Source organism: Eretmochelys imbricata, chromosome 27 (assembly GCF_965152235.1).
Source record: "Eretmochelys imbricata isolate rEreImb1 chromosome 27, rEreImb1.hap1, whole genome shotgun sequence".
Taxonomy (NCBI): domain Eukaryota; kingdom Metazoa; phylum Chordata; order Testudines; family Cheloniidae; genus Eretmochelys; species Eretmochelys imbricata.
In genome coordinates, this window is record NC_135598.1 from 9,590,590 (window position 1) to 9,616,064 (window position 25,475).

Consider the following 25,475-nt stretch of genomic DNA (forward strand, 5'->3'; position numbering starts at 1 on the left):
TGATAATTTCCGTTTAATACAGAGCTGAAGTACTTTTAACGATGACAGGCACATTAGCCATGCAACCTGTTTTGCAGAATTACCTAATTATGCTTACAATTTTAATTAGAAACAGAATTCCTTATTTATTGTTGCTTACAATCCATTTAATCTCTGATAAGCACCTGCTGTGTTCCAATGCAGAAGTACCTGCATTTCAGTGATAGAATAAACAATCCCTATTTAGAATAATCAAAAATGATAACTTACAACATTGTAGACTCTGTCTTAGCTGGCCTTCAGCTTTCATCTAGCCATTCTCTCCATTCACTGAGAAGTGGAATTTTTAAAATAGTCAGATAAGGAACTACATATTTCAGAGAATTAGAAACAGGATACAAAAGTGTATCCATCTGTAGGATTCCAGTTCAAATTGAGCCTGGGTTGGTAACTGGAAGCCTTCCTTCTCCTTGCACAAGGTCTTCCATCAAAAGCTTCCCTGCTTCCTTCCCTCAGGTGACGCCACAACAGATTTCGAGCTGCATTGTAACAACTTATGAATACTCTACATTGGGGTTGTTTTCCATATGACTGTATTAGTTTACAATAACAGGAGATTGTCTTAAAAAAAAAAATCACACAGGCAGGAAGGAAAAGAATGGCTCAAGATAAGCTACTTCTCTGCAAATGCTTGAGTTGCTAAGGGACAATGACAGGACTATCAGCTTTGTTGGTTCTGCCGCCTCTCTAACTAAACTACAACACTAGTGTGGACCAACTCAGGAAAAGGCAAAAGACCTAAAGTCCTGGGGGAGGTTTATAAAGGAACATCGTCTGAAGAGGAGGGTGGTAATCGTTCGGAGGGAGACACACGGACCCGCTGGGGGTGGCTAAAGAAGTCGGGCCTGCCTGCGTTACCGGCAGCAGACAGGGACGCCTTTAGGGAAGGGCGATACGCAGGTAAGAGGGTGGTTTTAGAACCCTTCTCTCTCGAGGTCTTGTTCCTGCCGCTCCAGCAAACCCGGCGTGGCCGTCAGGCAGACCGCAGCCCGCTGGGCAGACTCCTGCAGGGAAGAACCGCGGGCGTCCGAAGTTGCTAGGTAAGGCAGGTCAATACGCGGGGGATTGTAGCCCAAAGCCCGGTCGAAGGCTGCGAAAATCGGGGAATTCCCCCTAGCTTAGCTGTACGCCCAGGAGGGGACGCCGGTGCCCCTTGCCCTGTAAGCATGCCAGGCACCTCCCCAAAATGGAGCCCAGCAGCCTCCCTTCTCCTCAAGGGCCGCACCCCCAAACAGCAGCTTCCCCACACGATGCCCCCTCACCCCAGCCACCCTGCTCCCGCGACGCGCCCCCCAACAGCAGCCTCCCCCGCACGCGCGCCGCGTTCTCCCCGCTCGCCCTCACCTCCGCGCGCGGGCCTCGGCCGCCACGCTCCCGCTTTGCTCGACGCTTTTCCCGCCGCCCGGCAGGGTGCGCATGCTCAGTGCGTCCCTCTCCACACACACCCCCACCCCTCCCCCTCTCCGTCTCCCCGAGCGTGGCGTCGCGGCGCTGAGGGACGGCGTCGCGGCGAGGCCCGGATGTGTCGGTTTGGGGCAGCATGAGGAGACCACAAGGGGACAGCAACAACCAGCGGCGCAACCTCAGGTGAGGTAGGAGGGGGACACCGGATGGCGGAGTGGGGCGAGACCCGAGGATCTCCCCAGGGAGGTGGTGGTGGCACCACACCCCCTCCGGGAGTCGCATGTAGGGCAGCCCCAAGCCGGGACTGACCAGCTGGTTGGGAGTGAGAGAGCCGCTCCGGACTGCCCCTCTTTCCATAGTGGCTCTTCAAATGGCACTGCGACAACGGCAGCCCGCTGCTAAATAGTGAGCTCTCACTGTGGAGGGGAACAGAAGGAGAACAGCGCATGCGCCGCAGCGCTGCCAAAGTGTGAGCCGCTGAGAGCCGAAACAGCGGGGAGGCGCGGACGCATTTGTTGGGAGGAGGGCGCGCGCGTGCGCGCGGAACTCCAGTCGGTGTTGGGAAGGCGCGTGCGCAGCAACAGGAGGCATCCGCCAGAGTCCGAGATGAGGCCGTGTGCGCGCGCAGTCTCGATCGGGGTGCCGGAGGAGGGACAGTCAAGATACCACGCACGCGCACCTTGAAGGGAAGAGCCAGGAGCAGCAACATCCTGCTGCTTCGTGTGCTCAGCGCCTGCGCAGAACATCGCTGCAGGGACCTGCGGAATAATGATCCTCTGCACCTGCGCGGGGAGCATTGGAGAAGGGAGACATGCTGCCAAATAGTGAGCTTTGGCTGCTTGTATTCTCACAGGGGGCTGGCTGCAGAAAGTGTGGGTAGGAGTCCTGGGGGAGGGGCTTTATCCTTAGCCACTGCACCTGTCTGGCCCTGGGCTAGGGCCCCTTTGACTCGTTACCGTGCTGTAGAACAAAGCTGCCTACAGCAGTAGGGGTAATTCACTGAAGCCAGGAGGTAAGAGTCTTGGGGAAGGGGACCAGTAGTTAAACCAGTGAGGATAATGGCGAAGGGGGAACAAGCTGTTGAATCAGCAAGGAGCAAAGTGAGGGAGAGAGGTAACCACCCACTTAAGGATTGGGTGGCAAGACCAGTAGTGAGGAGGGAAATAGTTTAGTCAACGAATTCGAGTTGGGAGAAGGGGGACAAGGATTGGCATAAGGAAAGTGAGATGACCAGCAGCTAAACAAACAAAGAGAGTGTGTTGTTGGGGGTGAGGGGGTGGAAATGACCAGTATTAGCTAAACTAATGAGAATTGTGAAGAAAACAGCTAAACCGGCAGGGAATGTTAGTTTTTATATCTGCTTAGTACTGCATCATATAGGTATTGATATTTCTCTTAGCAGAATGTCCCAGGCCTCAGACTGTATTAGTGCATCATCACAGTTGATGAAGAGGCAACAGAGTTCCTTTTGCTCATGTTAAATATGTTTATAATACAAGCTGATTGCTAGATGTGTTGGTATTTGTTACTGGAATACCTTGATTAGTGACGTACCCTATTACAAGTGTAAAATAATTATCTGCATGGCTGTGGTCTGTGAGAAGGAAGGTATTTTTGTAAAAGGAAAATTTCCTTTTTAAAATGTGTGTCACTTGATCGTGTCTTCATATTTCTGTTACCAGAGGGTGTTAGATGTGATGTGATTTTGTGATGTCAGGACATCATCATGGCTTATGAAAAGGAATGACTTTTTTTGTAAACTAATGTTTGCTGGTTTCTGTGTGTTGTCAGTCTGAGATGGCTTGCTGTAAGCAGTATGACAAATTATCGTTAGCGCTGCAGATTTGTCATAGCATTTTTTTAAAATAAAAAAATCGTACTGCAGTCATGGTAAATCTAGTACATGTTATGGGTTTAGGAGGAAATGGTGTATAAAGTCACAATGTGGGGAGGTCAGGTCCTGTCCCTGGGTTGGGAGGTCATTGGGGGTTAGGGAGGGGGGAAGAGAGGTGGTTTTCAGAATGAGTGCCCTGCTCTCAGCCCTCAGCAATGGCTCTTGTCCTGCAGGACTGACCCAGCTCTCTGCTCCAGCCCTTTGGTTCTCGTCACATTGTGCAGGCGGGGCGCTCCCCCTAGAACATGTTGCCCCCACCCTTCCTGGCCATGGTGCTGCCAGATCACTTGCCCCAAGCTACGGTAGTAAACATGATCAGGCTGTGTCCCAGAGTTAATCAAAGACACAAAGAAAAGTCACAGACAAACAGAAAAATCACAGTATCTGTGACAAACCTGCAGTCCTAATTATCAATATTCATGGTCATATGCTTTATGAAAATGAATAGTTTCCTCTGGAAAATTCAAGTACAATGTGCGGGAGCCTTGATTCTGTGTGTGTGTGTGTGTATGGTAGAATATATGTATAACACCAAGTGATAGGCCTGAAAATGGCTTGGTTTGATGATGTCACTTGCATCATTGTAGTTTATGGAGTGAAGATATGTGGCTATGGGTGGTTTATCTAGAGGCCTCAAACTTAAGGCAGTATCAGTGCATTACTGGCAGTCTGTAAGGTGCCACAAGTACTCCTTTTCTTTTTGCGAATACAGACTAACACGGCTCTTACTCTGAAGACTGGCAGCCTGTTACTAAATCAGAAATGGTCAGTAATAAAAAAAACAGACACACAGTATAAGCCTCAGTAACTACTGTAAAATCTGATGTATGGACTTCAGGAACGCTTATTCCTTATTCTAATAAAATTGATATTGAAAAATCAACTTTTATAAACCACGTATTTTACTCTTTGGTATTTCTATTATCAAGATGGTGATATACTTTTTAAAGGCATAATAGAAAGTTCCAAGATGGTTTTGGCACCTTTTTTTAACATTACAATTATAGTAAATTTCTTAGGAACATACCCGATCATTTTATATGTGGTCAGTGTAGTCAGCAGTACCCCTCTTCTGTAGCTGGAGCTTTATGTATGATGTCATTGTACTTTATATAATGGAACTTCATCTTCAAATTGTGGTGGGAACTGTAGTTGGGACACTTTTTTTTTTTGGAAACAGTTTCTACGAGTGGTACCATTGCTGATCCTCATGTTAAGGTTGTGCAGTGTCAACAATGAGAACACTTACAAAAAATTCCCACTAGTTCAGTTGAATGGATGTTAGAACTGGTCCATGATCTAATGTATATAAGGCTCTAGCCACGAGCCTTTTTTTCACTACTGTGTCAGTTAGACCTGCTGAAAAGTAAAAACAGTTCCAGCTACCAGAACCATCCCTAGATTAGTGTTCAACTGAACCAGTGTTGGTGCTAGTGGAATTTTTTGGGGGGTGGGGATGGGAATGTACATTTCTGTAGCATAGCCCAGGCTTTAGATGTACAATGTTAGATTTGTTGTGGGCTGTGTGTCTGTCCTCTGTGAATTTTCTAGATCCAAATACAGTATACAATTGAAGGGACTTAGTAGCTTTATTCTTGGTATTCACCCTACTGTTTAGTATTTGGCTCATGTGACTTGCCATTCCACTGCCTCACACGTATTCTCAACCTGTACACTTCAAACTATCGGGTTCAGTTCTTCTTGGGTGTTTTATTTCTGTAAAAGTTTGACCCAGAGATGGCAAAAGGTATATTTATTGAACTAATAAGAAGCAGTGTTGATCTTTGCTTGAAAGAGTGATAGAAGGCTCAAAATGACTAGGTTCAAATTGGTGTGTTTGGAAACATGTGTTGATGAAGATCTGCACAGGTTTCTCTCCTCTTCCCTCCCCCCCCCCCCAACCTTTTGGCTTAGTTCTCTGCACAATTGAAGTATTACATAAGATCCTGCTGTAATGCTCCAGCCTCTGATTACTACTGCTGCTTGCTGTTCAGCATGAAAAGGGAATCAAACAGAAATTTATTTATGATAGAAATGATTTATGTACTCAGTTTCTGATGCATTGCTTGCTGCCTCACTTCTAATTCAGAATCTAGCAGGATGCTACTGGGTTCTAGCAGGAACAGTGAACTCAAGAGACTTATTAATGCATCATGTATCCCAAGTTCTAAAGACACATGACAGTGCAGAAGGATAACATAAGATTAAAAATACTCTAGTCTGGGTTTAACATATGTCCTTTGTTGATCAGGCAATTTTAGTCTTCTATTTCAGAAACTCCTCTCCAGAGATTTAGCAGAGGGTGTCTCCACTTCTTGGTTTCACATTCTTACTGTTGGCCCTGTACTGAACTCTGTTGGGATTGGGGGTGGAAGAAAGAGTGTTCTGTAAACCTATCTTTCTGTGCTTGTGATATGACGACAAATCAAGAAAATACATAGCAGACACTGAATGTGCTATTTACTTAATTTATTTTTCCGTATGTCTAGGACAGAAAAGATGCAGACCCACTGACTGTGCAGCAAATGCCCAGGAAAGACTTGGGAGTTCATTTTTACACTGTGAGTAAATTCTGTTGCTGATTACAGGAGTTGCATAGCTGCATTATGTATGGCAGAGCTGGTCTTACAGCTTTGGGAGTGTTGGATTAATAAAGAAGCTAGCAGCACAGAAGGAATTAGACATTCAAACAATAACCCTTAACTGGACATATTGTTCTAGCTACTGCTTTGGAAGAGGCTAACAAAATATTGCTAACTGCAGTGGTGTCTACCACTGTAGGAACAAGTATTAGAATTTCTATACTCTTCTGTAGACATTAGTGTTATTACTTCTTAGACTGTAATGTGTATCATATTCTGTCCATTACACAGTACGGTTATAGTCGCTTCAAATTGCATTAGTAATAGACCCAGTGTGTACATTGTTGGTGTTGACTATCATTTTTTGGTACTGAAAAGGTTGAATTAATTTGACCTTCTGTATTTCACATGGTCCATCTAAAGCAATTTCCTGTGCTCTTTTGACAAAGCTTCAGCTTTCTCTAATAACGTCTACATAAAAGGATTTTTTGTTATGTATGCAGACATTGGGAGAATGGACTACAAAATAAAGCAGAATATTTACACTTAAAAATAGCAGGTGAACATGCTCACTAGTTACTACTACAACCATTTTAAATATTTTGGAATCTCATTATTCATTAAATTGCACTTTTTCTGAAATATGGTAGAATCTGAAAAAGACTGAATTCTTGCAACTGTCACACTTTCAGGAGCCTCATAACTCAAATGTCGTCAGAGGTATAAATTTATTTAAATTATGACAAGGACTTCGAAATTATGGTATACTTAAAAAAGACACTGGGTTTGGGTCACTCTGACCCCATCACATGTTCTTCTCTGTTGGGATTGGTGCAATTAAAATTGACAGTTGTACTGGTAGAGGGTCAGACCTCTCTGAAAATCCACAATAGATGTCTGCTATCAAATCTGAAACAACCCCCCACTGGCAACATCTACACCAGTGGTTCTCAACCTGCGGGCCACTTGTGATCCAGTCAGCACACCGCTACGGCCCATGTGACATCCTCAGGGCCATACGGGGGGGAGGGCGTGTGTGTGTGTGTGTATATATATATATTTATATTTTTAATTTTTATGAGTTCGGCCCACGTAACACACAGAGAGCTGGATATGCTGCCCACAGTGGTGGGCTGAGAGCCACTGATCTACACAAATAAACAGGCTTTTACAGATAAGTGAGGTAGTAAGTGAGACAGGTGAACTGTGATGTAATGGTCTTTAGCACTAACACTTGTCATTTAAACATTGAAAAACCATTTTATCTTCCAGCAGAGTCAGAGAGATATAGAAGAGTTATACCATCTTAGAAACAAAGAATAATAACAAGTTAACTGTAAACCAATGCATTTTGAGCTGACACCCCTTTCCTCCCTTTGAGTTACAAGTTTTGGTTGCACCCTCCCCCCACATCCCAGCCAAAAATAGACAGATGTAAGGCTGGGTGGCCCACTGAGGTGAGTTAGAGGGTGGAGGTGGTGCTCCCTCCCCGAGCCGCCCTAGGGGACACGCCCCACAGTTTGGAAACCTTTGCCTAAGTCAAACCCAAGAAGAGAACCACTTGTGGGTTAAATATTGCTACTCTGGTGTCCTGTCTCTTCAGTTTCAGGATTGCATTACATGACACAATAGCCTTCGTGTTTTCACCACCTAAGCTTGCACTGTGTATAAAGTGTCAGACCTCAAGCAGTAGTGCATAATAATTGAATCAGTATCAACCAGTCAGGTAAAGAGATTTTTAGAATCCATTGTGGAGCGTTTACAAACATCTGAAAACTGTATTGCAGTTTTTAGTTTGAATTTGCCTGCCATTTTTCACAGTAGCTATTAAGTGTCTGTCATTACATTCTGAAATATCTTTCACTGGGCAGAGAATCTTGTCTACCTTTTCTAGGTATGAGGAGCATAGTTAGTCAGTACAAGTGTTTGGAAGTCCAAAGGTTTGGTTGGAGTCTTGCTGGTACGGTTATGTATCTGCCTTATAGATATTTGCTCTCCTTCAGGCAAGATTGCAGTGCATTTGTATGCAAATTAAATTTCCAACTCAGAACGAAATGACATCCATTCAATTTACGCTACGTTTAGAATTAAGCAAGAAAATTAAAGTAAGTTCTAACCTGACCTCCTGAATAAAAGCATTTTAAAGTAACCTTAATTTTAGTGACTCCTCCTTTAAAAGGCAAATGGAACGTTCAAAGTATTTTGAGACTATTTATGATGGACTTGCCCACTATTGTCAAGAGAGCAGAAAGAGAATTACAAGTCCTACCGCAACTGATAGCGAATGGAAACTTTTCTTTTAACCTATGTTTAACCTGATGTTCACAAAAAGAAAAGGAGTACTTGTGGCACCTTAGAGACTAACCAATTTATTTGAGCATAAGCTTTCATGAGCTACAGCTCACTTTCGGATGAAGTGAGCTGTAGCTCACGAAAGCTTATGCTCAAATAAATTGGTTAGTCTCTAAGGTGCCACAAGTACTCCTTTTCTTTTTTGCGAATACAGACTAACACGGCTTCTACTCTGAAACCTGATGTTCACAGTTGTAATATCTAGTCTCTATGTTGCATGTATGTGGTTAGCAGACATCTGGTGTCTATAGTTCTATATAACATGCAACATGGCTATATAACATTGGGACTTAGTGGGGTGTGAAAGAGAAGTAGGAAGAAGACATGTAAAAGTAAAAATTCATTCTGCTTTCTGTTTGAGAATGATGGAGAAATGGACTTTGAAGCCTTCTTTTAAAAAAAGAGCAAGCTGGATTGGTATGGGGCAGTCTTTTGAGGCTAGACGTAAGAAAAAAGGAGGAAAGCTTAAGTGTCACCCTTTCCCCCTTCCCCACACAAAAAGAATCTGACTAAAAGAATATCACAATGATCTCCATGCTGTCCTTTTTGCTTTAGAAAGGTGAACTGAATTCTTTGTGCAGGCAAAAACTTAAATACTTTAAAATAAAAATAGCTGGAAAATCAGTTCCCCATAATTTAAATCTTGGCAGGTAAGGAAAGTCCCTTATGGTTTTCTATCCCTTCTACGAGTGATAATATCATTAATGCCAAATGCAGTATACAGATTGCAGCACCAAACTCTGCTTTAAGTGTTAATGATATAAACAGTTGCAGGAAAAATACAATAGTTTCTCTTGTGCAGTGTCTTTTGTGAAACTATCTAAAAATGCATTAAAGTAATACACACAGAGCATGTACTTCCTGAAGTCAGTTCTTACCTTTGTTAAGCCAGTTGGACACAACGTTGCTTGATTAGTATCTGCAAACTTGGATCTATGTGAATGCCACAATTTTGTGTCAGTTGCAGGGTTCTTAGTTCAGTTCTGAAATGTGATCATACATATAAATGTGTGGACTGGGCATTATACCCTAGAGTCTCGTTAGAAAAACACAGGTTTTTTTAGCGAACATGGGCATACTTAAGATCCTTTGTGTAAGGAAAGCAAGACTACTGATTTGAAGTAAATTCAGGAAGTTTTGAAGTGGAAAGTACTGGCCAATTTGATATTTTTCTATCTTGTGACTGATAAGGTCACATAAAAAAAAAAAAGTACATGCAACCTGGGAGGGTGCCGCCCTCCCACCCCCCGGAAGGAACTCTTATGCCCTATAAAGCAGAAGGGCCAACAAAGTGCTAGCTGATAGCAAATTTCAGAACTCTGACAAGCTTAATTTCCAGTCCCTGAAAAGCTCTGAATGCTTTTGATTAACGTGACATTGAGGGGTTTTCAGTGGCAGGAGTTTGTTGGGCATCTTGAAGGCTGATGTGTGGCTGAAGGTGGTGATCTTGCAAGAGTAGAAAGTTTTGGAACAATATACTGGAACCAGAGGAAGAGGCTGCTGCTACCAGTATGTTTCCAGGTTGAGAGGCCTCCCTACCACCTTGGGGAATATTGTGGTAGAAATGTGCTCTGGGGGAAACGAGTATCCTGGGCAATTTATGGTCAAGATTTATTAACAAGATTTTTGTTATAAGCTTATATGTAACATCTCAAATTGGCAACATCAAGTAATGAATGTGTGTACTCTGCCCACATTTGATAATTAACAGCTAATGTCTTAAAACTTAATTAGAAACCATAGTAGCATTTTGTAGATACATTCGCTCACACATTTAACAGTAACACAGAAAATAGCACAGCCCAACCCAAACTCTTTATTCTTTTTTGAAAGATCCAGTCTCCTGTTAAACAGGATTCTCGTTTTTAATTGACTGCCCTTTTAAGAGGTGGATTGATATGTTGCTTAACAAGAGAAGAGAAACAGTCTGAGAATAGTTTGTGCCTGTGCAAGAGGAAGAGAATGTAACTAGAGAGTGTCAAATAGGAGACAAAAGTGAAATTGTCTCTCTTTAAAAGCCCTTACGGTCTGATCTCAGAAATTATGAGGAAGACTAAATTGTGAGAGGGAAACAGTTTTGAGAAGACTTTAGGAGAAGGAGGCATTTTCCTGAGAGTGTTAAAAAGATTCAAGTGGATGAGCTTAAGAAAAAGGCAAATACCTGGTAAAAACAAAATAGTGAGTTAGCCACGGAAATTCTTTAATGTTAGTTTTGAAACTTTCTTTTAACTTTTCACCATTCTTTAGGTTTTGATTTCTTTTTACTTATTTATTTGTGAGAGTAATGATTATGGTTTTTACTTCCTACTATGGTTTAGCCCAACAAAGCAAATATCTTCTAAGTTAACATTTCATCCTTCACTTTGCCTTCTTGTTCTTAGGTCTAGAAGAGAAGCTCGCAAGATTAGTGATGATACATACCATACGAAATTTACCTTTTCACCATTAAGAGCCTGAATTATTAAAAACATTATGTTCTGGTCAGAACTTCCTCCATTCTGGTTTATACCTAGAATGCCTAAATTTTACATTAATAATGTTCTTTGTATGTTTTCACTGGCTTTGGGCATTGCAGTTTTGCTATATGTTCGCTCTTATTGGTGGTTAAAGGCTTTTGTGTTTTATGTGGGGTGTTTTCTTGTGGCTTGGATTCCAAATATGATTTCTACTTCTTTCTGCTTGATCTCAGTTAAGGGTATATGTCACCTCCCCAAGAGAAGGACTCAGTATTTTCTTTCAGGTTTACTGGAATTCTTCTGGGAGCCAGATGTCATTCACTGTTAATTTTAGAAGAATGTTTCTCCAGTTTTTTAATGTGGTTTTTCATTTTATAATAGTGCTACTATTTGATAATATTAACTTCCTTCTCTTTACTATATAAAATGAGACTGTTGCTTCTCCACTTCCATCTGAAGGAGCCATTGAGCCTATGATTTTCCTGGGCTTGGTTGTCCTGTGTTGTAGTATAAAATGCTTCTAAGAGATGCATTGGACATGGGTTACTTAAAAATATGAACACATTCTTTACTGGACTAATACATAATCAAATCATGAAATGCTTTGGGCCAGTGAGTCATTCCTGTGTTAGGTTTCAGAGTGGTAGCCGTGTTAGTCTATATCCGCAAAAACAAGGAGGAGTCCTTGTGGCACCTTAGAAACTAACAAATTTATTTGGGTATAAGCTTTTGTGGGCTAAAACCCACTTCATCAAATGCATGGAGTGAAAAATACAGTAAGCAGTATATGTATTACAGCACATGAAAATATGAGAGTTGCCTTACCAAGTGGGAGCCAACGAGGCCAATTCAATTAAGGTGGACATTGCCCGTTCCCAACAGTTGACAAGAAGGGCTAAGTATCAACAGAGGGAAAATTACTTTTTGAAGTGACCTGTCCACGCAGAGTCTTTATTCAGACCTAATTTGATGGTGTCCAGTTTGCAAATTAATTCCAGTTCTGCAGTTTCTCGTTGAAGTCTGTTTTTGAAGTTTTTTTGTTGAAGAATTGCCACTTCTAAGTCTGTTATTGAGTGTCCAGGGAGATTGAAGTGCTCTTCTGCTCGTTTTTGAATGTTACAATTCTTGACGTCTGATCTGTGTCCATTTATTCTTTTGCGTAGAGACTGTCCGGTTTGGCCAACGTACATGGCAGAGGGGCATTGCTGGCACATGATGGCATATATCACATTGGTAGATGTGCAGGTGAACGAGCCCCTGATGGTATGGCTGATGTGGTTAGGTCCTATGATGGTGTCCCTTGAATAGATATGCGGACAGAGTTGGCAACGGGATTTGTTGCAGGCATTGGTTCCTGCGTTAGTGTTTTTTGTTGTGTGGATCTACAACCTATCCTGAAGGACGATCCCTCACTCTCACAGACTTTGGAAGACAGGCCGGTCCTCGCTTACAGACAGCCCCCCAACCTGAAGCAAATACTCACCAGCAACCACACAACAAAAACACACAGCAGCTCTGGTCCTTCCTCTTAAAGGAAAAATGATGCCTTCTGTTCTGTTTCCCTGCTCCTTTCTGGCCCTTCTACAAAAGAGGAGCAGTTCCTGCAACCCTGATTTCTGCCTCCTTTCTGAAAAATAGCACGTGGCTCAAGTGCCATTCTGTTCCTCCCATCTTTCAAGGGCGTGGATGGCTTCTCTAGTCCAACTCTGCCCACTCACCTGGGTTTTTCAAACTCTTGGTTAGCTAGGATTTACCCAATCCTCAATCTAGTTATTGAAAAGCACTCAAACAATATAATCCAGATCCCACATCATTACTGTAAAATGGATATTCATTTTATTTTGAACAAATGTGATGAAGAAACCACAATTTTTTTTTTTTTGTTGTTCCACGACTGATCACACATTCTAGTTCCAGATTTAAAAGCTGTGACAAAATTGGTTTTGTGGACAGTTCTGTTTTTCTACCACTTTTATCTTGTTTGTTGCTTGTTTGAGAGAAGACTTGAGCTCTTGCAGATAGTTTTGCAGACACTTGCAGGGATATTTCTTTAGTTTGTACTCCGATAATATTTGTTTTGTTAGATGTTGATCAGCTCTGCCTGAAACTCGCTTAAATAGAAGATCTGTTGGAAACTAATAGAAGGAAACCAGCAGCAATACCTCAGTTTACTAGTTAGGTTTTGTTCGTTTGTTTTCCTAAATATTATTATAGACTTATTCTGTCTAATATCAATAGGCTTCTGAAAACTCCTTTGTTAGTAGAGTTCAGTAGATCCCGAAGTTATGACTTTGCGGGTGAAACAAGTGGCTTTAAAATTACCCGTCTCTTTGCAAAATTATCGTTCACAGAAAGTTTATAACTGAATTATTAGCTTCTAAAAGAGGCTGCCATTGGAAACATTGATGTAGTCTTAAGATCTGACTCTTCTGTGTTCAGGTCCAACCTGGGAGAAAGGTGGGAGAGCCTCTTTTTTCTGTACTACATATAAAGACTTACCACAGAATTTTAGGAAGTGGTAGAACAGTGCAGTAGCAGAAGGTAAACATCAAATTCTCTTAATATGTAGCTTTAGTTTGACTTGATTGTATCTGAGCACCTCCCAAGCATTTCAAAAGAGAAACAGTCTATCTTCCTATTCTGTGGGGGAAATAGTTCAATTAGTTTATATGACTTTCTATTTTGTGTGGGGAAAAATTCAAAGAAAAGCCACATCAATGAAATTAGTTTTAAGTTTAGTTCTAAAAATGGTCATGTTCCTGGTCACTCTTGTGCTGGAGTAAGTTCATGTAGCTCAGCCCCTGTAAATTCTGTCTCCAACACTCGCAAGCCTCCACCCTGTTGTTGTGAAATGTAGCTGTTGGGAGAGGTGATTTATTGGGTAACAGAAGCCAGTCCCAGGGAGGGGTTTGAATATTGGGACAGAGACCTTGAACTGGACTCTTAACTGGAATCCCATGCAGAAGACAGAGCTGTGGGGAGATATGTTAACAGTGAGTTGTGTTCTCATTTTGGACCACTGGATTTTTTTTTTTATAGTGTTTTGCTTCATTCCTATATATCACTTTTAGTATTCAGAGTAACAGCCGTGTTAGTCTGTATTCGCAAAAAGTAAAGGAGTACTTGTGGCACCTTAGAGACTAACCAGTTTATTTGAGCATAAGCTTTCGTGAGCTACAGCTCACTACAGCTCACTACATCGGATGCATGCATTTTTTTTTTTTATAGTGTTTTGCTTCATTCCTATATATCACTTTTAGTATTCAGAGTAACAGCCGTGTTAGTCTGTATTCGCAAAAAGTAAAGGAGTACTTGTGGCACCTTAGAGACTAACCAGTTTATTTGAGCATAAGCTTTCGTGAGCTACAGCTCACTACATCGGATGCATGCATCCGATGAAGTGAGCTGTAGCTCACGAAAGCTTATGCTCAAATAAATTGGTTAGTCTCTAAGGTGCCACAAGTACTCCTTTACTTTTAGAATTGTATTCCGAAGATCTTGAATGCATGCTGCATCATTGCCAGGTCTGTGTGCAGTTGGAAGTGATGCACTTTTCTAGCCCTCTGCAACCAGTAGCATAAAGGAAACCAGAAAAAGCCCAAGGCTGTGGCTTAATTTAACAACTTGAGAAAAAAGCCCTTGCTGGCAGGATTGTTATAAGGAGGCAGGTTCCTTCTTCGTACCATCGATCTCCTCAGTCTTGCCTTAGTTTAGCTTTAGTCATCTGCTGTTCGCCCAGTTTTGATTTTAGTTAAACCCCAAGGAAACGAAGCTGTGGTGCTATTTCCTTTGATGTAAAAGAGATATGGAATTTGGTCTTGTCTGCATACTCTTGTCTGCACGCTCCAACCTATGGTGCCTCCCCAGTTCTAACGAATTCATGTGACTTTTGAGAATTGAGCCTTCTGGGACTCTACAGATGGGTGCTTTGAAGGAAGAGGAGCAGTTAATAGAAAAGCTTGAAAACTTTTTAAAAAAGGTTTTTTGACATTCTTAAACTAAGTTTTTAAAGGTGGAAAACTAGCAAATGAAATTATAATGGGCTGCCAGTCTTTAGGACTGTCCAAGGAAACCCACATTTTTGGGTTCTGTCTTGATGATATTCTGGTAAATTTGATCCTCTTTCCCTTCCTATGCTCTCTCAATAAAAAAAATAATTCTGTGTGTCCAGACTAGGTGGTGGCAAGAATTTAATGCAATGTATTTAACCAAATTACATGTGCTTGTTGCAGATTTTATTTTATGCATCTTAAAGTCACGCAGCTTCCAGACTCTCCTATTACCTCAGTAACTCAGCTGACTAGTTAATAGAGGAGGGAAGCGTCTATCGCACACTACGCCAGGGACTGTTATAGAAATGAATTGGCATGGAGTTACTTTAAATAAATTAAAATAACAACAGGGTGTCTATCCAATGCTCTTAAAGCACCGTTAACAATACAGAATAGCATGTATGGGCAGTTGTGATTTAAGGGCGCACCTTCAACTTAATCACATCTCTGAATATTTTGGACCTGGATAACTAACTGAAAGAAACTAGCACAAAAACAAACTGTGTAGTTTGTTCACTCTTCCTCCTGTATACTCAGTTTCTCCGTTGATGAAAAATCCTGATGTTTGTAGGGTCATTAAGTGTGTAAAGAGGAATATCATTAGCAAATGGTTCTGATTCGCTTATACATTCAGAGAGACTATTGGACTGAGACTGGCAGCCAGTTCACTGGAACGTAGAGTGACATGCAGAGGTTTTTGGTCTGTGAGAGAGCATTCATGTTTTGATTAATGCAAATAATCAACTGAATTTATTTTACATCCCAAATAGGGAGTAGTGCAATGCATCAAGGTGGAATGAATTTTTCAAAGGACACTTCTCTCCTTAGTGTGATGATATCACTTTTCTAATCTCTTCTTCTGCCTGTGAACATCACTATTGCCAACCTCCAAAGATTAAAAATCGAGAGATTGACCACAAATTTGTTTGTGTGTGTGTTGTCTTTTGATTATTTTTTTAACTCCCCCTGCCAGTCCTGTGTGTGTGTAACAATTAGTGTTGCCTTCTCTTCCAAATTTATTGGGTAGGTGATTTTTGACTGTCGCTGCAGGAGCTTTCACCACCTCATCCGCCTGTCCTTTGCCAAGAATTAATTTTGCCCCCCCCCCCCCCCAAGCCTCCAAATCAGTCCTGTCCCCACCATCGGTTCAGCCCCCAGCCTCACTGCAGCACCTCCTGAGGTTCTTCATCCCCCATCTCCCAGGTCTGAAGGGTGCTGCAGCAGGGTCCCTCTCCTCTTCTAGGTTTGGGGGGCAGCAGTTCCAGGGACTCTTCAGCCCCTTCTGCCTCTTCCCGTGCTTGGTGTTGCAGGGAGAGAGTGAGGATGAGCAGAGGAGCCATGCTGACAGGAGGGTGCGGGAGGGAATAGATGTACCTTGAATGCTTTTTCTCCTGCTGACTCCTCTTCTGTGAGAGAATGGCTTTAGGTTGCTGTGAGGATGGGGAGAGGGAGAGGAGGAGAGTTCTTCCTACATCAGTCCTGATTGATGGCTCTGTTCCAGTGGGTGAGAAGTTGGGGAAGGCAGCCAACCAGAGGATGTTTTTCCACCTCCCAGGCTGGGCTCAGATTCATGTTAGGGCCAGAGTTGCTCACTTAGTGATGAAGTGGACTCTAGCTCCAGACAGAATCCCAACACTGGTGGAAAAAATCACGAGAGTTGCCAGTACTGGAACACATTGGATGCAAACTCTGTATCTGTTTGCCTTTTGATTCCCAATAATTCTTCCTTGGTACTTAGTTAAGAAGAAGAGGTCTGTAAGGTCTTCAGTGTTTGATTGTTACAGAATGCGAAGGAGGCTGAAGTGCAAAAAAAAAAAAAATTTAAACTGGATTATCCAGCTCCTGTTTGACATAAATGGATCCCTCCCTCTACCTTAGAAAAGGAGAACCCTAGCTGACATGGAAAGAGTTAAATTTCTGCACATCCCAGTTCCCTTATTTCTCCATAATTGGCATGTTTACTTCATAGAATTTTGTGCATTATTGTATTTCAGTTTTCCAGAAGGAAAAGTCTTTGGTTGTTAAAGGATGTTTTCACCTTTCTGAGATGTAGCTTTATATTAGAAGGAATAATCTGTCTAATGTGGCAAGTGCTTTAAGGTGAAAAACTATCCATTTTATTAATTCAAAATGCTCGCTTCCCACAATTTCTCTGCATACCACCGTTACAAATGTTTACATGTCATGAACTCTAAAAATTACACAGCTAGAGGCTTACTACAAACTATTTATTCAAATCTGCCTTTTCTTTGCAGCAAGATTAGCCTTCCTATCTGGTAGGAGAGGTTATAATAATAATCGGCAGCAGCAGTATCACTTGAACAGTCATTAGCAAAGACCGTATGAAAGCTTTGCTGCTTAATCCATGGTTGCTTTCTTCTGTGTGCACTCCAAGTGGGGAAAAGCTGACATTGTTTCAGCAATGTTTAAGAGCTACATTTAATTCTGAAAGTTCCTTCTCTCATTAGATAATATTGCATCCCACTTTCAGTCTATTACTTGGCTTCTTGTTTTTCTATGGCACCAAGTTCAAGCTCTTCCTCCTTATTTTCAAGTCTGTGCATAATCTTGCTCACAATTATGTGTCTTTTCATTTGCTCCTACTTCTTCCAATCCTCTTGTCCTGTTGCTCCTGTTTTCTCCCAATTCCTTCCTCTTCACATTGTCATTCTTGGAACATCCTTCCTCTTCCTGTCCACCAAGCATTCCCCCTCTAATTAAATCCTTGAGTTAATGGTAACTGTCCATATCCTCCTTTTGGGTCATTGTTTTTATATATAAAAACATTATATATAATATATGGAGGGGATTGGATTGGAATCTTCTCTGGGCTGCGAATGTAACTGTTTGTAAACACCTTGTAAATGTATAGTGCCATAGAAGTGATTATCAGTGATAATTGGTGTCTAAAGAAATACAAACTGATAAACTGTTACTTGAAAAACAACCCCGTAGAGACTTTTGGTAGCCTTTCCTGGAATGATTGACTCATTTTGTTTGGGTTTTGTTCTCTCCCCCAGTTCAAACTTCCACTGTTCACAAAGTTAGTTTTTCTGCATGCTCCTCAGTAAATGGGTATGAGCTGCTGGAGTTTCTAGACACAGCCACTGGGTCAGGAGATAATCAATAGGTCAGGATGGCAAGGGAACACTTTTTCATGCTTTGAAGGAGATCAGTTTACAATTGCCTGTGAAAGTTTTTGCATCTAAAAGCAGTTGTGTACAAAGTGAGATCTATTCTGTATCTTAACCTTTGCACTGATTGTACTCTACTAAACTGCAGAGGCAAGTGTTGCTTGCTGTCGTTCTATATCTAAGAAAGAAGGATACTGACAGATTGCAAACAGGCAGCTCACAGGGGTCTGTAAGGCAGCATGAGCATTCTGCTTCTAACTCCTACGACTTGCCATTTGTTTGTGCGCCCTCCTTGTCTATCCCCTCTCTTGCCTGCCAGGGAAAGATTTGATGTCCAAACTGTTTATGAAATGTCTTCCTAAAATTTCTGTGTAAGCAGAAGCTGGTCCAGGCTTCATGGTGTATTCACAGCGCAAGAGACACCAGCATTGTAACTAAGCAATAGTGTTACATATTGGTGAGTATTTGTATAGAAATAAGCGCAATGAATATTCTAAATGTTTAAAGATTTTGTATACTAGGTATATTTAGAACATGTAGTTATAGCTCTTTTAAAAACTAGTTTAATATCTGGCTATGTCAGAAAACTGTTTACCATTGAATTTAAAGAGCTTGTTCCACCAACTGAAATAGGTGGACTTAAGGACATGTTTGGGTATCTTTGTGTGTTTTGTAAGCAAGAACAGTGGCAAGGTTTTCCTACCTTTTTAACATCTGTTACTCAATTGTGTGGAGATTGTACCTGGTTTTGTTTTTTTCTTTTCTTTATGGTTTGCTACAGAGTCGATAAGTATGGGTATGGTGGGTTGAGCTAGGGGTGAAGTGCACTGACCCTGGGAGACTGGCTGTCTTTAAACCATTTAATTGGCATGCAGAGAGTCTTTAGAAAGATTCATATTCACAAATACCAGACTAAAACTGTTTCTGAAATAAAGAGAAATCTAGATCCTTCTCCCCCACTGGGCCATTTTAAAAGTATTGCAATCTAGTAGAAGGGTTCTCAAGATGGGGTCGTGACCTCTCAGGGGGTCATGAGGTTATTACGTGGCGGGTCGTGAGCTGTCAGCCTCCACCCCCAAACCCCGCTTCACCTCCAGCATTCAGAATAGTGTTAAATATTTAAAAATGTGTTTTTAATTTATAAGGGGGGGGTCATACTCAGAGGCTTGCTGTGTGAAGGGGGTCATCAATACAGAAGTATGAGAACCACTGATCTAGTAGGCCATTTGTTACAACTCATAAGAACACAAGAATGGCCATACTGGGTCAGACCAAAGGTCCATCTAATGCAGTACCATCTTCCGACAGTGGCCAATGCCAGGTGCCCCAGAGGGAATGAACAAAACACATAGTCATCAAGTGATCCATCCCCTGTCGCCCCTTCCCAGCTTCTGGCAAACAGAGGCTAGGGACACCATCCCTGCCCATCCTGGCTAATAGCCGTTGATGGACCTATCCTCCATGAATTTATGTAGTTTTTTTGAACTCTGTTATAGTCTTGGCCTTCACAACATCCTCTGGCAATGAGTTCCACAGGTTGACTGTGTGTTGTGGGAAGAAATACTTCCTTTTGTTTGTTTTTAAACCTGCTGCCTATTAATTTAATTTGGTGACCCCTGATTCTTGTGTTATGAGAAGGAGTAAATAACACTTCCTTATTTACTTTTTCCAAACCAGTCACGATTTTATAGACCTCAATCATATCCACCCCCCTTAGTCGTCTCTTTGCCAAGCTGCGAAGTCCCAATCTTCTTAATCTCTCCTCATATGAAAGCTGTTCCATACCTCTAATCATTTTTGTTGCCCTTTTCTGAACCTTTCCCAATTCCAATAGATCTTTTTTGAGATGGGGTGACCACATCTGCACTCTATTAGCATCTTGTCATAACTTTATTACCCTGCTTGTCTAAGCTTTATGGGGGGAAATTATATCGTGTAAAATTAACAGGTAGGTATGTAGGGCTATTTCACTTATATTTAGGTTCATGTGTTTGATGCTTAGTTTCGCGCTCTCTCGTATAAAGGCTACTAGATCTGATAAAAGATAAACAATTTTCTGTAATAGGAGTGTACAAATAGTGTGTGTAATAGCAAAATCTGGTAGCTTAGAGAACAACCAAGATGGAACTTACTCCTCTCAAAGAGAGAAGGTGTAGTCTATACTTTGAGAAGGGGATTGGGAGTAAGGATTCCTGACTTTTATTACTAGCTCAGCCACAGAATTGCTTATGTTTTTGAGCAAGTTGCTGATCCTTTCCCTATTGGTGAAGTGGAGATGATTCCTAAAATGAATTTAAGCAGTTTCATTTTGAGATACACAGATGGAAGATAGCTATATACGTTCTTGGTGGTGTCTTATATCTTTGCCCCTCAAATGGCTGATGCTTCAAAATGTAACTCTGCTTTTGGTGTTCATTACCTGGAGACCGTGGAACAAAAATGAACTTGAGCAGAAGAGCTTTAAAAAGTATTTCTGTGGAAACTGTATAACCTTAGAGGGGACCTCTACCATTTCTGGTGGACTTTACTAGCCATTCAGTTTTTTTGATCACATGAAAAGCCAAATCAGATCTATAACCCACTAAACCTCTTTTTTAATCTGGAAGGCCTTGCACTGAATAATACTCAATACAACAGGCAAATAAACAATGTTTCAAACTTAGATGCCTTAGGACTATCAGAGATTCAGTAGCCTGCTAGTTGTAAAAGAGCTGTACCTGCCTTCTGTGTTTAATTATGGAGAAACTTACCAACCCCTTTCCCAAAAATGGCACATTGACGTTTACGTAGCTTTATGGCACATTTCATTTTAAACTAGCTCTCTGGTCTGTAGCCTACGTTTTTCAAAATGACTAGTGATATTTAGGTGCCCAAATTTCTGGGTGTCCAATTTAAGTCACCTTTAAAGGAATCTGATTTTTCAGAAAGTGTTGGGCACCTAAAATCACTTGCCACTTTTGAAAATTTAGGACCACTGACTATAGTATCTAGAGGTTAATGTGACCTGTTCGCAAACTAGGAGGGCAAATAAATCAGTTCACCACCCAAACTTTCCATTCCTTTTAACTTTGTTAAGAAAACACTTCTCCTTGTATCTAACAAGTGTAACTAATATATTCATAATGTATATATCTAGATGTATTCTGCATGATACTCTCACATACAATTTTATCATGTTGTATCCACACTGTTTTCTTCTTTAAGAAAGCAATAAAATCTATAGATAAAGAATTACTGTAACCAATGCTTTTCTCCACAGTGCAGATCTGTCAAAAGCACTCTCCATATTTAGTGTAACAGAGTTGAAAATAATTTTTTGACCTCTAGGGCCTCATTTCTGTCCTCTCCACTGTAGTTGGGATTCATGCTGACATGTTCCTTTTCATGTTGGCATCATCTTAGATGATGATTTTCTTAATGTCCTACAAGGCTAGCAGTACCATGGCCTTGTAATGTAACTGGAAAGCATTCTGTAGAGATACTTGTGTGGAGATTTCTGTTAACCTACAAGTTAATGTCTTTACACTGTGGCTTCAGCAGTTGTGCTGTGAAGGTATATACAGAATACTATAAACTGCTTCTGAAGTCCCTTTGTAGAGAGGAGGCGCTATCTAGAGGCAGTAAAATGGATCGTTCTGGATTGAAGTTTGATGCTTAGCACTGAAATGTGAAATCCTGATTTGAAGAGGGATGTGGAGATGTTCTTGGTGTCAATATTTAATATCAGTATCTGCTGCATTCCACAAAGTTATGATCTCTGTTTAAAAGGAAAACTAAACTGATTCTTTTTTCTCTTACTGTTTCAGAAGTGTGTTGGTCTTGTCTCAGCATGCCTTGAGCCTGTAGTGCATTTTTTATAATGATTGTTAACTTACAGTATTTCTCACACTGAGTTAGGAGGAAACCTACCCTTTTAAAAAAATTTCCTGCATGCAACTTCTGACAGAGGCTACTAAGGAATTAAAGTACTGTCAGTCTCTGTAGAAGCACTTTACCAATGGTGTCCAATACAAGTGAAATTAATTAGTGTGACTGTAGTCATCTTCTCCTCACTGAAGGCAAAGTGTTTGTTTCAGTCTAGTGAAGCATGCTTGTTTCATCAACTTCTGGCCTGAACATGAAAGAAGCGAGAGGATGAAGTCTTAAATTACTTAGCTGTGTTATTTAATAGCATCTTAAACTCTTGAAACTGAAGCGATTTTAAAAATCTAATTCTAATCACCTTTTTTATGTTGCTCTGTTTACCTTTTTCCCTTTCTTCTGATTGTATTATGAAATTAGACTGGTCTGTTAGTTTCATTTCCCGTTTCTCATACATTAGAAGAATGCTACAGAACTTGGGTTGCAAACACACTCTAGAGGAGTGCTTAAAAGTGGGAGGGAAAAATTTGGAACTCTCCCTGCCCTGCGCCTCCCTCTCCCCCACCCCTTTTATTCTGTATAAGGAAGGCATGAGAGGTTGCTGCTTTTCCAGAAAAGAATGGACAGGGTGTTTCTTGTTGTTGTTACATTGGAATTTAAGGTTTTATCTATCCTCAAACTCTATGGTGACTGGAGATAAGTGGTGCCATTACCAGAGTCACGTGAAAGTTGAGCAATTGAGCAAGGAAGGGCTGTTTAGCTACACTATTCAAAAATTATTTTTGGTTGTTAACGTGTTTAATTTCAGTGACTGACCAACATTTTGGAGATATCCTTAATAAAGACTCAATCCCAGTAACCCTTTAATTAAGATGTGAGAGCACACAGTATACATCTTCTGAGACATTGGGGAAGTCAATAGTATGCAAGTCTTTAGGACAAATTCTGAAAGAACGAATGAAGAAAGACATGGATGTAAATGAGATAGGTATGGTTTTACCAAATACCAGTATGGGTTTACCAAAGTTGGGTCACGTTAGACTAAACTGATTTTTTGATAACTGATTCCTTAGACAAGGAAAATGTGGTAGACTTAATCTATCTTGACTTCCATAAAGCAGTCATATAGTAACACATGGGTAATTATTATTTAAGATGAAGAAAATAGGCATTAGTACAAGTGAGGAAGTAGCTAAAGGGGGAGGTAACAGTGGGTTGTGCTAAAAGGAGAATCATCAGCTGGAGAGACATTACTGCTACTTCCCCCCATCCCCTTTTTTTTCAATGCTGCACTACACAGTGATCCCTTCCAACCACAACCATGGCACGTTTGGGAAGGTGTGGTTGTGTGACCCAGATTACTTGTTGAATTGTTTGCGGTTTAAGGGCCAGCATTGAAAATTTCCCCTAGGTGACCCTGTGCGATATCACTCTCCTGGGGGTAACAGACACAGCAAGAGAGCAGATGCTGCAAGTGTCTGGGTACAGCAGACCTGGTCCTTATGCTGAAATGCTGTGTGCTGCAATGATGCCAGCAGATGTAATACTGGAGTGGTGCCGGAAAGTGTCCTATTGTGGTGGAGAAAGTAAGGCAGCCCTTCCCAGAGACCTTCTGCAAAGGATTGCAGAGTACCTCCATGAAAGCTTCCTAGAGATCTCCATGGAGGATTCCCGGGCCATCCACTACTCCTACTTTTTTGTTCAGATTAATATTAAAAAATAATAACATGTAACCCCTACAGTTTACTCACCAGAGCTGCCTTCCCCAGCATCACGCTCCGCTGCCAACTGGTTCTATGAAGGGATGGGCTCCAGGGTTAAAAACAGTTCTTGGCTGTCTGGGAGAATGGATCCTCTGCTTGCCTGTCTCACATTCTTCTTCTCCTCCTCCTCCTCCTCCTCTTCCTCGGCAACAATGTCCTCATTGTTGCTCAAGATCGCCCGGGGCTCCTGGGAGGTATCAACAGAGCCTTTCAGGGTTGTGGTTGGGTTTTTTAATGATATAATCAGACTGATTTTTGTCATACTTTGGGTGTCATATATGGCAGACACTGCTACTGAATGAAAGTAATGTTGAAGAGCTGCTGGAAGCCTGGAACAGGGACTTAAATTATTATGTTGGTTGTCTTTGATTACAGCAGTGATAGTCAATGTGTCTCACTTGAGGCTCATCAAACATATCCATATTTTGTTGTTCTGCTTTAGTAAACAATTTTGTTATGGCGCATTTGATCTTGAATAAGCTGACTTCCTGCACTTCTTAAAATGAGCAAGAGTCCCTTTTTAAGCTTGTTACTTAACACTTGACAATGTTTACATTTTACATTGCAAGAATTTTTTTTTGACTACAGTAGAATCCACTTATTAGCAACCTGTTGGTTCCCAGCAAAAAAGCTGATGATCTATCTAAAGGTTTCCAGTAAGAGGAAGATAGATTTGCATGGCTGCAGCTAGTGAAGGAAGCGCTAGGGTGTGCTTTCCCTGGCTGCAGCCCTGCAGACTTACCTGCAGCTGGAAGGGAAGACTGTGAGCAGGGCAGCAGCGAGGTCTGTGGGGCTGCATCAAGAAGGGCACATAGATTCATAGATATTAAGGTCAGAAGGGACCATTATGATCATCTAGTCTGACCTCCGGCACAACACAGGCCACAGAATCTCACCCACCCACTCCTACGAAAAACCTCTCACCTATGTCTGAGCTATTGAAGTCCTCAAATCGTGGCTTAAAGACTTCAAGGAGCAGAGAATCCTCCAGCAAGTGACCCATGCCCCATGCTGCAGAGGAAGATGAAAAACCTCCAGGGCCTCTTCCAATCTGCCTGGAGGAAAATTCCTTCCCGACCCCAAATATGGTGATCAGCTAAACCCTGAGCATATGGGCAAGATTCACCAGCCAGATACCCAGGAAGGAAGTGCTGGGATTTGCCAAACCCAGGGCCCAATTGCAAGAGCAGGATGCAGCACAGAGAGGTACTGTGTAGCCCTCTGGATCCCCAGCATCTGCTCCCCACGGAAGGCCCCAGCATCTGGGTTTCAGTCCCCCTTCCTACTGCTGCCCGGCCTGCAGCCTCAGGCAGGTTTGTAGGGCTGCAGCCAAGGAAGGCGCATCAAAAAGTTGTCAGTTGGATACTGGCAACAGGCATGTGACTTAAGTCCCATTAACATTAGAGTCAATGGGAAGGGATTGGTTCCCAGCACAATGTTGCTCTTAATCAGTTGTTAATAATAGGATTATTATTAAGCACCATCCACTATATAATCAGTTGTTTTTGTTTTACCGCTTCCTTCAACTTCAGAGACATTAAGTCAGATACATTCATACACTGTTTAGTAATCACTAAACACTAATCTTCTATTCACTCTGTTGACCAGCAGCTTCCATGTTTACTGCAATTAGAATGAGAAACAACCGCATAGTGAATTCAGCCATATGAAAACTGAAAAATAAAGCCAGCTTTAAAGAGAACTATGGTTTCAAGTGCCCTGACCACCTTTCGGAAGCTTATCGATCCTTGCAAAGCAAGTCCTTGTAACATTTCCCACTCCTCTCTTGTGAACATTCAGTAACAGTTGAGTCCACAAACTGGCCATGCCCCTTCTCCAATCACTAGTACCTCCATCCCTTTTCTCTAAATTTCTTGTTAGTTGTATAACTTTCTCATTGTTTTTAATAAGCATAAGAACCACCCATATGTCATTACC

The 25,475-nt window shown here is 41.6% G+C and overlaps 1 protein-coding gene across 7 annotated transcripts in view; it reads left to right on the forward strand.

Annotated features, from left to right (window-relative positions):
- Positions 1 to 1,480: 1,480 nt before the first annotated feature.
- Positions 1,481 to 25,475, forward strand: part of SPOP (speckle type BTB/POZ protein) — a 40,164-nt gene continuing 16,169 nt past the window's right edge. For 2 of the 7 annotated variants that reach the window (XM_077806395.1, XM_077806399.1), the window contains exons 1-2: positions 1,481 to 1,626; positions 5,827 to 5,898. The gene's annotated coding sequence lies outside the window, so the exon portion shown is untranslated. Of the gene's footprint in view, positions 1,632 to 1,944; positions 2,268 to 2,327; positions 2,456 to 5,826; positions 5,899 to 25,475 lie in introns of those variants that run through there. The other 5 variants (XM_077806396.1, XM_077806402.1, XM_077806401.1 and 2 more) reach the window with 4 other exon arrangements.